Source organism: Benincasa hispida, chromosome 7 (assembly GCF_027475165.1).
Source record: "Benincasa hispida cultivar pf3 chromosome 7, pf3_genome.v1.1, whole genome shotgun sequence".
NCBI lineage: Eukaryota > Viridiplantae > Streptophyta > Magnoliopsida > Cucurbitales > Cucurbitaceae > Benincasa > Benincasa hispida.
Window position 1 is genome coordinate 52769919 of NC_143484.1, and position 13418 is coordinate 52783336.

General features: G+C 32.3%; 1 long non-coding RNA gene and 1 other non-coding gene across 2 annotated transcripts; one reads left to right on the plus strand and one right to left on the minus strand.

The window, feature by feature from the left end:
* Positions 1-400: 400 nt before the first annotated feature.
* TRNAI-AAU (transfer RNA isoleucine (anticodon AAU)) lies at positions 401-474 on the plus strand. Its single transcript has one exon. It is a non-coding gene; the product is annotated as a tRNA-Ile (tRNA).
* Positions 475-6834: 6360 nt separating this feature from the next.
* LOC150035240 (uncharacterized) lies at positions 6835-12452 on the minus strand. The gene is made up of 2 exons (XR_016530822.1): positions 11591-12452; positions 6835-7658 (listed from the first exon to the last, which is right to left on the minus strand). It is a non-coding gene; the product is annotated as an uncharacterized LOC150035240 (long non-coding RNA).
* Positions 12453-13418: the final 966 nt, after the last annotated feature.

The following is a 13418-nucleotide window of genomic DNA, read 5'->3' on the forward strand; positions in this document are numbered from 1 at the left end:
AAGATGTAGGTTGTGTTTCAGACAAAGGTTATCCTAAAATTATAATAACCATCTGTTATTACAGTAAATACTATTTTGTAGTCTCCAATTAGCTACGGTCAGCATTATTTCAAAATACTCATGTTTACCATTTCTTCTCAAATTAAAATAGATTATATCTCAATCACATACTATTATAATCTAAATTAAAATAATTTACACCTCAAATATAAATTACTATAATCCAATTATAATTAAAAAAAATATTTTCTCCAACTATAATGTTCAATTTTTATTTTGTAATTCTTATAATAGGTGTTATTTTTACCCGCAATGTCGTTTTTCTGGAGGAGATTACCAGAATGAAATAGATATGCTAACTAATAATTTAAATAAATAAAATAGTATTTTAACATCAACTGGCCTATTAGCTCAGTTGGTTAGAGCGTCGTGCTAATAACGCGAAGGTCGCAGGTTCGAAACCTGCATGGGCCATGTTTTTATTTTCATTTTTCAGCTCTTTTTTATGCTAAATATAAAGCGGATTTATTTTCTGACTGGGCCGACGCTAGGCCCAAAGACGAAAAGGTTCCAGGGTCCAGATAATTTCATTTCTTTTCTTTTCTTTTTTTTATTAATTTTTTCTTAGGAAGTACTTTAATTTATTTTATTATTTTTATAAAACAATTTTTTTTACATATTAAATATATTTTTGAAAACTTAACTTTGTTTTTTAGTTTGTCTGACATTTCTATTCGAGACTATACTAAACAAATTGAGACTTAAGGAGAAAACAAGTATATATTTTAAAAACATAAAAATAAAAAAGGAATTTGTCAGAATCAGCATTACTTTTGTACTATCCAACTTCAAAACTAGAGATTCAATTATCCCACACCATTTATTGTAAAAAAAAAAAAAAAAAAATATTATTATCAAATGGAATTTGTGAATTTTTTTCATCGAAAATTATTTCCAATATTTATCTTGTATAAAACATTTAAATTGCACTAGCTTATATGATTTTGAGAAAAATCTTTAATTAATGAAAATTACTTATAATGAATATTCTAAACTATACTTGAATATTCTAATTAAATATCTATAATATTCTTATAACGTGACATATCTTGATTAACTTTTCATCAACTTTTCAATTATTTTAATCAATGAAAAATTTGAAGAATGTAGATCTTTGATCTACATTATTGTAAATCTTATAAATAGCAATTATATGGAGTCTTTGAAAGACACAAATCCTCTCTAAACCTTACTAATTGTTTCTCTTTGTTCTTCTCATAAAAGAGAAAATCTCTACTAAAAAACACATAAACACATATGTTATTAATTTACTTTGAATATAATGTACATGAATCTACATGGAGACAAAATACAAAAAAAAAAACATATATTAGCAATGATGAGCGATCACTCAATTCCCTAGTAGAAAAAAAAGGTTTAAAAAAACTTTCAAAAAAAATAATAATTTAGTTATTCAACTTTGGTAACATTTTAGTTCCTTTGCTATCAATTTTGTAACAATTCAACCCCTAAACTTTATTATGTGATAATTTAGTCATTATATTTTAAACTTTGTAATAATTTAGTCTCTATTCTAGAAATTAATGTTAAAGCTTAATGAGAATTCATGCACAAATAAACTCGTAAATTAATTAGAGACTCAATATTTTTACAAAGTACAAAAGTACAAAGTCTACATAATAAAATATTAAAAATTGACATATGACTATGATTAAATTTTTTAACGTCTAATTTGTTACAATTATAAAAGTACAATGATTAAATTGTTACATACTAAAATGTAGAGACTAAATTATTAAAAAAATCATAAGTACATAGATTAAATTATTACAAAGCAAAGTTCAAGGACTAAATTATTACTTTTATAAAAGTGACCCGTTTACAAACTATTTGTCTTTTAGTTTTTTGTTTTTAAAAGTTAAGCTTATAAACACTACTTCCACCCCCAAATTTATTTATTTGTCATCTATTTTTTAGAAATGGTTTAAAATGCAAAACCAAATTTTGAAAACTAAAAAAAAAATAGTTTTTAAAATATTATTTTTTGTTTTTGGAATTTAGCTAAGAATTCAACCCTTACATTTAAGACATATCAATGTAAAAAAAAAGAAGAAATAGATTTATAAATTTTCAAAAATATAAAATCGAAAATAAAATGATTATTAAAGGGATCCTATTAGATATTAAAAGCCCCTCCTTTTTTTTAATGTGGTTATGAAAAGCAAAATGTGGGTGAGAATTAATTCAAGCTGTCTTTATTTGATAATGTCGAACTGAAAAAAGAAACAAACCATAATCCCAATTTTAGGTGAAAATGAGCCGCTCTAATTCATTCCCCCAATAATAATAACAATAATAATTAATGAAGTTATTTAATATGCCTATAAATGAACCATCAAGACAAGAAAGGGTATCAACCCAATAAATCTAAAGAGATAATAAAATTCACAACTCACTAGCAAAACTCACATGCACCAATTCTATTTTGCTTCATTACACATTATTTGACATTAACCCATCAATAAAGTTGTCTCCTTTTTCGTTTATTAAACCTTTTTTTCAGTGGATTTTTTTTCCTTTCTGGATATTTGAGCACTATATGTGAATCAAATTAGAACACGTTCATGTGTTTTTTAAATAAAATCTTGGATTCTTCCTATTTAGGTAATTTAAATCTAGTGATGTTAAATTATCAATCAATCTACAAGTTTAAGTTAATAAGTTACGATAAATTTAATATCATATAAAGGTTTAAACTCAAAATTTATTATACTCGATATCATGTTAAATCATCAATCAATTTAAAAATTTAAGCCGATAGATTAGGGTAAATTTTATATTACATAAATGCTTTAACTATCTTGAAAACCATAACCTTTTGTTACAAAGTTCATATCTTTTTGAGCTTTAATTTTTTTTTTTTGGTTGTTCTCTGATCCTGGCTTGGAAATCTCATATCCACATATTTAAAAGCTCTTCCTTTTTTATACATTCATCATCAGTTGATAAAACATCTGATTGGAGAACAGTTTTTGGTTGGTTGATGTTACTTATCTGTGAATGTATGGACTTTTGTAGGGCACTAAGACCTTGAATTTGGGAGACCAAATTTAGTTGATGTCCTACAAACTGTCTCCCCATAAGACACAAAACAATTGGGTTTACTGAACTTTCCTCAAATGCAATGAATAAAAGAAAAAGAAAAACCTTTAGTGAAAGTAGAATCAAATCTACCTTATAATGTGAATTATAAAATTTCCAAAACTTTTGATAATAATGCAAAAAAGTTTGGAAAAAGAAAGAATAATGTGGTTTAATTTAGGGAAATTGAGAAGGAGAGGGTAATATATATTCTTGAATTTGGTTGATCTTAAATTTGAAGGGTAGATTATTATATTAGATGTGAGATAAAAGGATAGTGAAGGGGAGAGAGTATGAAAGAGATGGGACTGATGGAAAAATTATGGCCATGGAAGGTGACTTTTAGGAATGCATGGTGGAGAATAAAAGAAAGCCACAAAACATATCATCAAAACATGACATGAATCTGTCCAAGATTTTTTTTTTTTCTCATTTGCTACCATCTTGAGTTCTTGAATTTTGTCACACCCCAATAAAGGACCACTGATTTGTGGGTGGCTGTCATCTACTTGGACTCAATCACAACTACACCTTTCATTGGATTCATATCTGTTATCTCTTAATCCAAATCTCCCACACAGACTTTGTAAGCATGACTCGCAATGTTTTAGAAAAATAATGGTTAAATTACAAGTTTAGTACAATTACGAACTTTAAGGTTTGTATCTATCTATATATATTCTTTTAAATTTCAAATAGGTCTGTATATGATATGAAAAAGATATAAGATGACTCGTCACTCGAAACACGGATGTTAAATGGAAAGCTCAGATTGGCACTATAACAACAAACAAAACTATAACAAAGTAAGTAAAGGCATATAAAAGTTGGTAACCTAGTTCAATAAAATCTACCTACGTCTAAGGGTAGTGGGTCCAAGAAAGATAATTCACTAATATTAAAAAGTCAAGCAATTACAACATAGTAATTATCTGTAATTCAACGACTACTACAGTGACTTACATTGAGCCCAACTCACAAATCACCTAGGTTCCCCTTAGATGTGAGACTCTCTCTATTGAACTTAGGCTCCCTTAAGTGTGTTAATATCAGTATTGAACACTTAGGCTTTCGATAGTGTGTGAGACTCCTCTCTTTTTGGTTATCTTTCGTTAACTTAGTGAACTCCCTTCACTGATGAATTTTAGATCCTCCCTAAGATAGTGAATTTCTTCTCTAGAATGAAATCTTATGCTTCCCCTAAGATCAAGAATCCCTTCTCAACAACAATACAATAGGCTTCCCTTAAGGCAGAAATTATTTTCAAGGTATTGCAATTTTCAATCCATACAATCACACAGCGGAATATGGTGAATATAGACCAAAAACTTCGATGTTGCACAAATCAACCACCAAAAACAAAAATACTTTCAGACCATAAATAAATGCGGCAACACTAAAAGAACACCATTATTCTCATTTTAAAATCATGGCCACGAAAGAAAACAAACTCCTAAATTGGAAATAATAAGCAACACCTCAATTAAGGAAAATATTGCGCAAAATAAATCTGCAGAAAATTTTCAGATAAAGAAAGAAAATATACTGCAGGAAATAATATTGTCTGTGACCGATGTTAAAACTACATTTGTGAAAACAACAAAAACCATCACAAGTCGCCTTAAAAAAATATAGAACCAATCAACAAATCTCTAACATGATGCTTGATTAGAGGAGAGACACGTGAATGAATATTAAATATTACATTTGAGAGGAATGATCTTGAGGATATAATAACGTATGACTAAGAAAAAATCGAAAGAACTGATAATTATTACATATACTTAATAAGGTGGAGTACCATCACACTCGCAAACCCTTGGAGCAATCCTATTTTAGATGATCATCTTTGGAATTTTTATTGGAAAACATAAGAGTAAGGACAAAAACATGTTAAAAGAACTCATTTTAATATGTGTGGAGACAACCTTCATTCTTGCAGAAATGGTCAGGTCGTTGAATAAGTCTTTTAGAAATTTTAACTTTTTGTCCAATAAATCGTTTAATTTTCAATTTTGCATAAAATTGAAAGTTCATATGTGTATTAGACACTTTTGAAAGTTTATGACCAACTGAACAAACCTCAAAGTTCGGAAACAGATTGAATTATTATTGAAATTATCCTTAGATTAACTATAAAAATGTATACAATTAAGAAATTCATATCATAATTGTGTTGAATTCTTAACTAATTTTAAAAAACAGTTTTTGAAACTATATTTTTTTTTTAGTTTTCAAATTCTAAGCTTAGAATTTACAAATATTGGTAAAAAATACATAATAAAGTAAAAAATGTAGAGGTGGAATAGGTATTTATAGACTTACTTTTTAAAAATTAGAAACTAAAAGGTTATCAAAAGAGAACTTAGTTATCACATGTTTATAGTACTAATGAGAAACTTCACATCATTAATGAGAGAAATAAGCCCACATTTACTTCGGGTGAATAGGTATCAATCAATCGTTATTTTGGTTAGTAGAGCCCATCTGATTGCTTTTGATCTTATTTACACATCAATTCATAATCACAATTAGATGTGGGGTCTACCATACCAGCTGTAATCAAATCTTGTAAACTGACCTTTGGAAGGTGATCAATTCGATTGAGTTTGAATATGTAGTGGGACCCACGTATTTCATTAAAATATTTTATGATGAATTTTCATTTCTTACCCTTCGATATCGTAACAAACAATTTTACAGATGCATCAATCAGCAAATATTTAAAAACACATTTGCTCGTATGCCTATTGATGTACTAATTTATAGAGTCAATAATGGTTAACCGATCGTGTATATATTCGATATCGATAAAGTTGATAAAATTCGTTTTGAGTCATCCTGTTCATTGCATACACGTGTTATCAGTTTTTTATATCTTCAATCACTCTGTTGTATATTCTAAAGCTAACCTCATGAAGAAAACAACATATGGATAGAAAAACATAAATAAATTATTTGTAGGAATTTCATTTCATACAAAAAAAAAAAAGTTAGAACTATATAACATGATTTTAAGTTAAAGAAAATAATGGGGCTGGAGTTCCACATTAAAAAAAAAAACTAAAACTAAAACCACATACCCCCTCCACCCTTCCACCCCCCAAGCACCAGAAGAAGAAGAATCTATCCTATTCAGAATCACTAGATATGAGCACGAGTACACGTTTGTGGTTCTTCTTCCAAACCTTCGTGCCACTTAGTCCTTCTTGGCACATCGCTTCTTCTGCACCTTTTTTACCTTGCCCTTACCTTTTCAAGCCTTAGACGAGTCATCATCCTCTTCGGTTGACTCGTCGTTGGGGGTGTAATAGGGCTGGGCAAGTTCAAACTTGGATAATCCTTCTGATATAGGAACAAATCATCTCGTCGGAATCATAGCTATAGCCAAACCACATTTTCAAGTGCAAATAGAAAGATTATGCAGAGTGGTGTTATTATATATAGGCAGTTAGTGGAATCATTAGTGTGATTTAATATCTGAAATGACCGTTAGACTACCAGCTTTGAATGCAACATTTTAGTCGACGCATGTGATAATATTGCTCAATGATATTGGTGTATCGATAAATGCACACGTGTCGCTTACATTTGCATGGCACATCATGTTATTTACCAATGACACGTCGTCCAATTTTGACATCTTTTCTGCGCATTTGGAAGTCGATGGAGTTGGAGAAAAATTAATGTCACTAACATTTAATCTTATCGATACACAGTAAATGGCGCGTATGATTATTACAGATACATCATTGTTATTATTACAAGTTATGAAAAACAACTTCAAGATTGTTATAAATTGTTATACAAGCTGTCTTTATATACATCTGTAAATTTCTTGTACAAGTAAGAGTGAAAGAAAAATTGAGAGATCAAGATAGCTAAACTACTCATCTTGTAATTTCTTGTTGTAGCTCCCCAATCAAGAAATCATTAGCTTCTCCGTGGACGTAGGCTTCTTTTTGGCCGAACCATGTAAAATTCTTGGCGTTCTTCTTCCTTTATCTTCTTAATCTTCTTATCATTTACCTCAGCACCCTCATAGTTTAGACAAAATACTCGACAGCACCTTCATCGTCTAGATGAACCTCGACAGTACCTTCATCGTCTAGACGAACCTCGAATCTTACCTTCATCGTCTAGACGAATCTCATCTTCATCGTCTAGACGAATTCCTGCAGCATCTTCCTCTGGTTTTCCCTTTCTTCTCTCTCATTTTTCTTCTGCAAGAAAGAAATGAATAGGGTTAGTCATTGCAGTGTCTGCAAATTACCTGAGTGCTTGAAGTGAATCTTGTCCATCAAAGTGTAGGGTGAAGATCTATCTTCACGTGGATTGTGCTTTTAGCACACAGTTTTGTTCAAGATCAAATTCTATCAGTGGTTTTGGTTTTCATTCCGGGCCACGCTTTCAACAAAGCCCAAATAACATTTGTTTCAGACAACATCGATTCTTTTAGCCCATTAAGCTCATCAAGCCTAAAAGGGTATCAGAACCTGCAAGAAAACTTCAAGATTAGTCAATATTCTAAAGAAACAAAATCTTGGAGTTTTCAGACAGAGAAATGGTAGTAGCAAGATATGATATTGAAAACTTTGATGGGAAAGGAGACTTTGGCTTGTAGAAAGCCAAGATCAAAGCCATTTTGGGGCAACAAATGGCTCATAAGGCCCTTGAAGATCCAGCCAAGTTGCTTACTACTGCAACAGAAGAAGAAAATGAGAACATGGAACTAATTGCTCATGGCACACTTGTTCTTAATTTGTCAGACAATGTTCTAAGACAAGTGATCGATCAAGAAACAACATTCAAGATATGGAGTAAGCTGAATGAGCTTAGTTTTTCCTAAGGGAAATGTTTTTAACCTTCAAAATGAGTTCTTCGAAATCCTTGACAAAAAACTTATATGACTTTAAAAGAATTATTAGCAAATTCAAGACTTAAGGAGAAGAGATTGGGGTAGATAATGAAGCCTTTGTGCTTCTTAACTCACTTCCAAATTCCTATAAAGATGTCAATAACTACTGATATTATCATTTTAACCCTTAAAATCAAAGAGATGGAGCTCCTAATCAGCAAGGAAGATAAACCCAGTGCTGAGGGTTTATTTGTCAAGGGAAAGTCTAAACAGAATAATAAAGAAAAGGGGAAGAAAAGCTCAAGAGAAGAAGGTAAAGAAAAAAAACCAAGATTAGATGTAAATATTGTAAAAAGCTAGGACATCTAATCAAGGATTGCAGAACATTAAAGTGGAAAAATGAGCAGAAGAACAAGCAACCACAACCTCAACAGAAAGTCCAACAAAATCAGTCAGGTGAAGCCTCAGTTTGTGAGGATTCTTACTTCTATTCAGATGCTCTAGCTACATCAAATTGGAAGGCAGATGAAGAATCTAATAAGAACCTAGATTGGGTTCTAGATTCAGGGTGTTCTTTTCACATGACACCCTACAAAGACTGGTTCAACACTTATACAAAGTTGGATGGAGGCTTTGTCTACATGGATAATAGTAACTCATGTCCAGTGGTTGGCATTGGTTCTGTATCACTTAAACTTGAAGATGGATCAATCAAACTATTGAGAAATGTCAGACATGTGCCTAAATTGAAGAGAAATTTGATTTCACTAGGCATGCTTGATTTGATTGCTGTGAATACAGAGGAAAGGAAGGCTACTGTGAAGTTTTTGAAGAACAACAAGCCTATTCTCAGAGGGGTCAAGATAAATGGTGTCTATGTTGTTCAAGGAGTTCAGAAAATGCATTTAGCTTTGATTGTAATTCAGAAGCAGCCTACTGAAGGAGATCTTTGGCATAAAGACTCTCACACATTAGTGCCAAAGGTCTACAAGCTCTTGCTAATCAGGGAATTCTACCTAAGGGAATTCATCAAAGCCTATTCTTCTGTGAACACTGTGTGATAGGCAAGGCTACGAGGCAGAGTTTTGTAAAGGCTCAGCATACAACCAAGGCCATCCTTGATTATGTGCATTCGGACTTATAGGGTCCCTTACCTTTCCAATCCTTGAGTGGAGCCAAGTACTTCTTAACCTTTGTGGATGATTATTCTAGAAAATGTTGGATATATTTCCTTAAATCTAAGGACTTAGTGTTTGATAAGTTCAAAGAATGGAAGATTATGGTTGAAAAATTGTCTAACAGTCAAATTAAGTGTCTAAGAACTAATAATAGACTTGAGTTCTGTGCAGAAGATTTTAATGTTTTTTGCAGACAACATGGTATTACTAGACACAAGACTGTTAGGTATACACCTCAACAAAATAGGGTGGCAGAAAGATTGAATAGAACTATTATGGAATGAGTAAGAAGCCTACTGTCAGATGCAATACTTCCTGAGAAATTTTAGGCTAAAGCAGCTTTATATACTGTCTATACCCTAAATAGATGCCCTCATGCATCTTTTAATCTTCTAACTTCTGAAGAAAGGTGGACCAAACAACCTCCTAGCCTAAATAATCTAAGGGTGTTTGGTTGCACTGGATTTTTCCAACAGAACAAGGGAAAATTAGTTGCCCGAGCTGTGAATTGTATGTTTTTGGGTTTCACAGAAGGAGTAAAGGGATTTAGAATGTGGCACCCTATAGAGAAGAGATGTATTACAAGTAGCGATGTTGTTTTCAGGGAGGATGATATGTTTATGCAAGGACCTACATCTAATGTTACAACACCTTAAATGAAGAATGATAAAATTAAGGTGGAGCAGGTTCTCAACCCTAGCTCTGATCCTTCAAGCTCAGAATCACCTTTTCATCAACTCCTCATCTTGAAGAAGAAGTAGAAGATGTTATTTCTAATCCACAACAAGAAGAACCAGATTTGAAGGGGTACAACCTAGCTAGAGATAGGCAAAGAAGAACTATTATGTCACCTTTAAGATATGATGACTACTTAGCTCTAAATGCTTCAGATCTATATAATGAAGCAGGACCCTCAACTTTTGAAGAAGTAGTGAGTTGTCCTAAAGCTAAGTTATGGATAGAAGAAATGCATGAAGAAGTTGATTCACTAGTCAGAAATAACACTTGGGAGTTTGACACTTTTGCCCAAAGGTTGCAAACCAATTGTATCCAAATGGGTGTACAAATTAAAGGAGGGATTCCCTAATGATCAAACCTAGATAAAAAGCTAGGTTGGTAGCTAAGGGATTTACTCAAATACCAGGTGTTGATTTCAATGAGATATTTTCTCCAGTGGTCAAGCAAACTTCTATCAGACTCTTATTGTCTATTGTGGCTCAGAATGATCTAGAGCTAGAGCAACTTGATGTTAGAACAACTTTTCTACATGGCTTCCTAGAAGAAGCTATCTACATGAGCCAACCTAAGGGGTATGATGTCAGAGGGAAAAAAGACCATGTTTGCCTACTTAAAAGGTTTATCTATGGCCTTAAACAGTCCCCTAGGTGCTGGAACAGAAGATTCAGTGACTTTATGCAGAAGAATGACTTTAATAAAAGTTCCTATGATAGTTGTGTTTACATAAACATTGATACCTATACTCATCCTATTTATTTGTTACTCTATGTGGATGACATTCTATTATCAGGAACAACTATGCAAGAATTAAATAAAGTCAAAGATCTACTCAAGTCAGAATTTGAAATGAAAGACATGGGCAATGCAAAGAGAATACTAGGCATTGATATAATTAGAAACAGAAAATCAAATATTCTCAGCGTTGATCAGTCACGATATTGTCAAAAATTTCTTAAGAAATATCATATGACAAAGGCTAAATCAGTTTGTACTCCTATTGCTAATCATTTCAAACTCTCAGCAGAGAATTCACCTAAAGAATCTGACATTGAACATCAGAAGGTAATGTCAACTATTTCCTATTCCCAAGTTGTGGGAAGCCTAATGTATCTAATGGTGTCTACAAGGCCGGATATTACTTATGCTACTAGTCTGGTAAGTAGATATATGACTAATTCGGGTAAGAGGCACTGAGAGGCAACTAAGTGGATAATGAGGTACCTTAAAGGCACTACAAGTGCTAAACTAATGTATCAACAGCTTTCAGACAAAGAAACAGAACTAATTGGGTATGTTGACTCTGAATATGCTGGAACCTAGACAAAAGAAGATCTTTATTAGGCTATATCTTCCTATATGGAAGATGTGTTCTAAGCTGGAAGGCTACATTGCCATTAGTAGTAGCCCTTTCTACTACTGAGGCAGAGTTTATTGCTCTTTCAGAAGCAGTAAAAGAGGGTTTATGGCTAAAGGATCTCCTAAGTGATTTTGGGATCAAACAAAGTACAACAAAAATATTTTGTGACAATCAGAGTACCATACATTTATCAAAGCATCCACAGTATCACAACAGAACAAAGCATATAGATCTTAAATATCATTTCATTCGAGAATAGATTGAAGAAAAGCAAATAGAAGTGTTGAAAGTTCATACCTCAGAGAATGCCTCCGACATGTTGACAAAGACAGTCACTCAGCTCAAACTTTAGAAATGCCTCGATATTGTAGGGTTTGAGCTGAGAGACAAAGGTTAAAAGAAGAAGAGATTCAGTACAGAGAAGCTGAAGAAACACTTGAAGTTTTCTTTCAAGGTGGACATTGTTATTACAAGTTATGAAAAACAACTTCAAGGTTGTTAGAAATTAGTTATACAAGCTGTCTTAATATAGATCTGTAAATTTCTTGTACAAGTAAGAATGAAAGAAAAATTGAGAGATCAAGTTAGCTAAACTAAATTGAGAGATCAAGATAGCTAAACTACTCATCTTGTAATTTCTTGTTGTAGCTCCCCAATCAAGACATCATCAGCTTTTCTATGGACGTAGGCTTCTTTTTGACCAAACCACGTAAAATTCTTGGTGTTCTTCTTCCTTTATCTTCTTAATCTTCTTATTGTTTACCTTAACATCCTCATAGTTTAGACAAAATACTCGACAGCGCCTTCATTGTCTAGACGAACCTCGACAGTACCTTCATCGTCTAGACGAACCTCGAATCTTAACTTCATCGTTTAGACGAATCTCATCTTCATCGTCTAGACGAATTCTTGCAGCATCTCCCTCTGGTTTTCCCTCTCTTCTCTCTCGTTTTTCTTCTGCAAGAAAGAAATGAATAGGATTAGTCATTGAAGTGTCTGCAAATTACCTGAGTGCTTGAAGTGAATCTTGTCCATCAAAGTGTAGGGTGAAGATCTATCTCCACATGGATTGTACTTTTAGCATACAGTTTTGTTCAAGATCAAATTCCATCAGTGTTTTTGGTTTTCATTTCGGGTCAGGCTTTCAATAAAGCCCAAAAAAAATTTGTTTCAGACAGCAAGCATTGATTCTTTTAGCTCATCAAGCTCATAAAGCCCAACAATTGTCAAATTTGGTTTCAAATGACAGGTAAAGGTAATGGTAAAGTAATCGGTAAATAAAAAAATATGTGTACTTTTATACAGTGCATTTACTAATCGGTAGAGGTAATGTAAGCGGTTTGTGCATCGATAGGGTTATGTTAAAGGATCAAAATATCAACTCCTGTCATATGCGGAGTCAGCAATCACTATCCATTGAGGTTTTAAATGAGCGGTATGAACTGGCAGCCATATTCACGTTGATCTTCATCATTTTCATTCCTCTAATAATTTTATGATTTTGAACTTTTTTTTTTTTTTTTTTTTTTTTTGCATCTCACATTGTGTTTCCTCCATTGTCATGCGTCAACACACCTCCTGTAGTGTTGAATATGGTCCACACCAACTGAGAGGTATTATGCATTAGCCTAAACTTACAATTTTTTTTCCACATCCTAAAACACCATTTTATTTTAGTTTTGATATCTTTTATATCTTTATTACAGTCGGTTCATTTATGTATTTGGCATATACGTCCCCATACTCACGGTTTTTTTAGGAGGTCTGTTCTATTATATTTCGTTGTTATTTTTGTTACGCGTTTGTTGCCATAATGTTATGTATTTTTTGGTCAAACATAATCAACACATATTTAAATTTTAAATTTTACAATTTTGTGTATCCATGTTAGATATGTCTGATATAATGATGCAATGAAGAAAAAAGTAGACATTGTTATACATATATTGGTATTTCTACTCCGAACCGTCTTTGCAATTTGTGTTGCTTTATGTTACTACAACCTTGGACGTGCATTACGAAATAGATTTAAGGATCAATTTATGAGGATGACTTATCAAATACGCCACTTGGAATCTCTAGTTGAGGATAATGATGTTAGTTCTGTCAATATGCTTTGAATGGA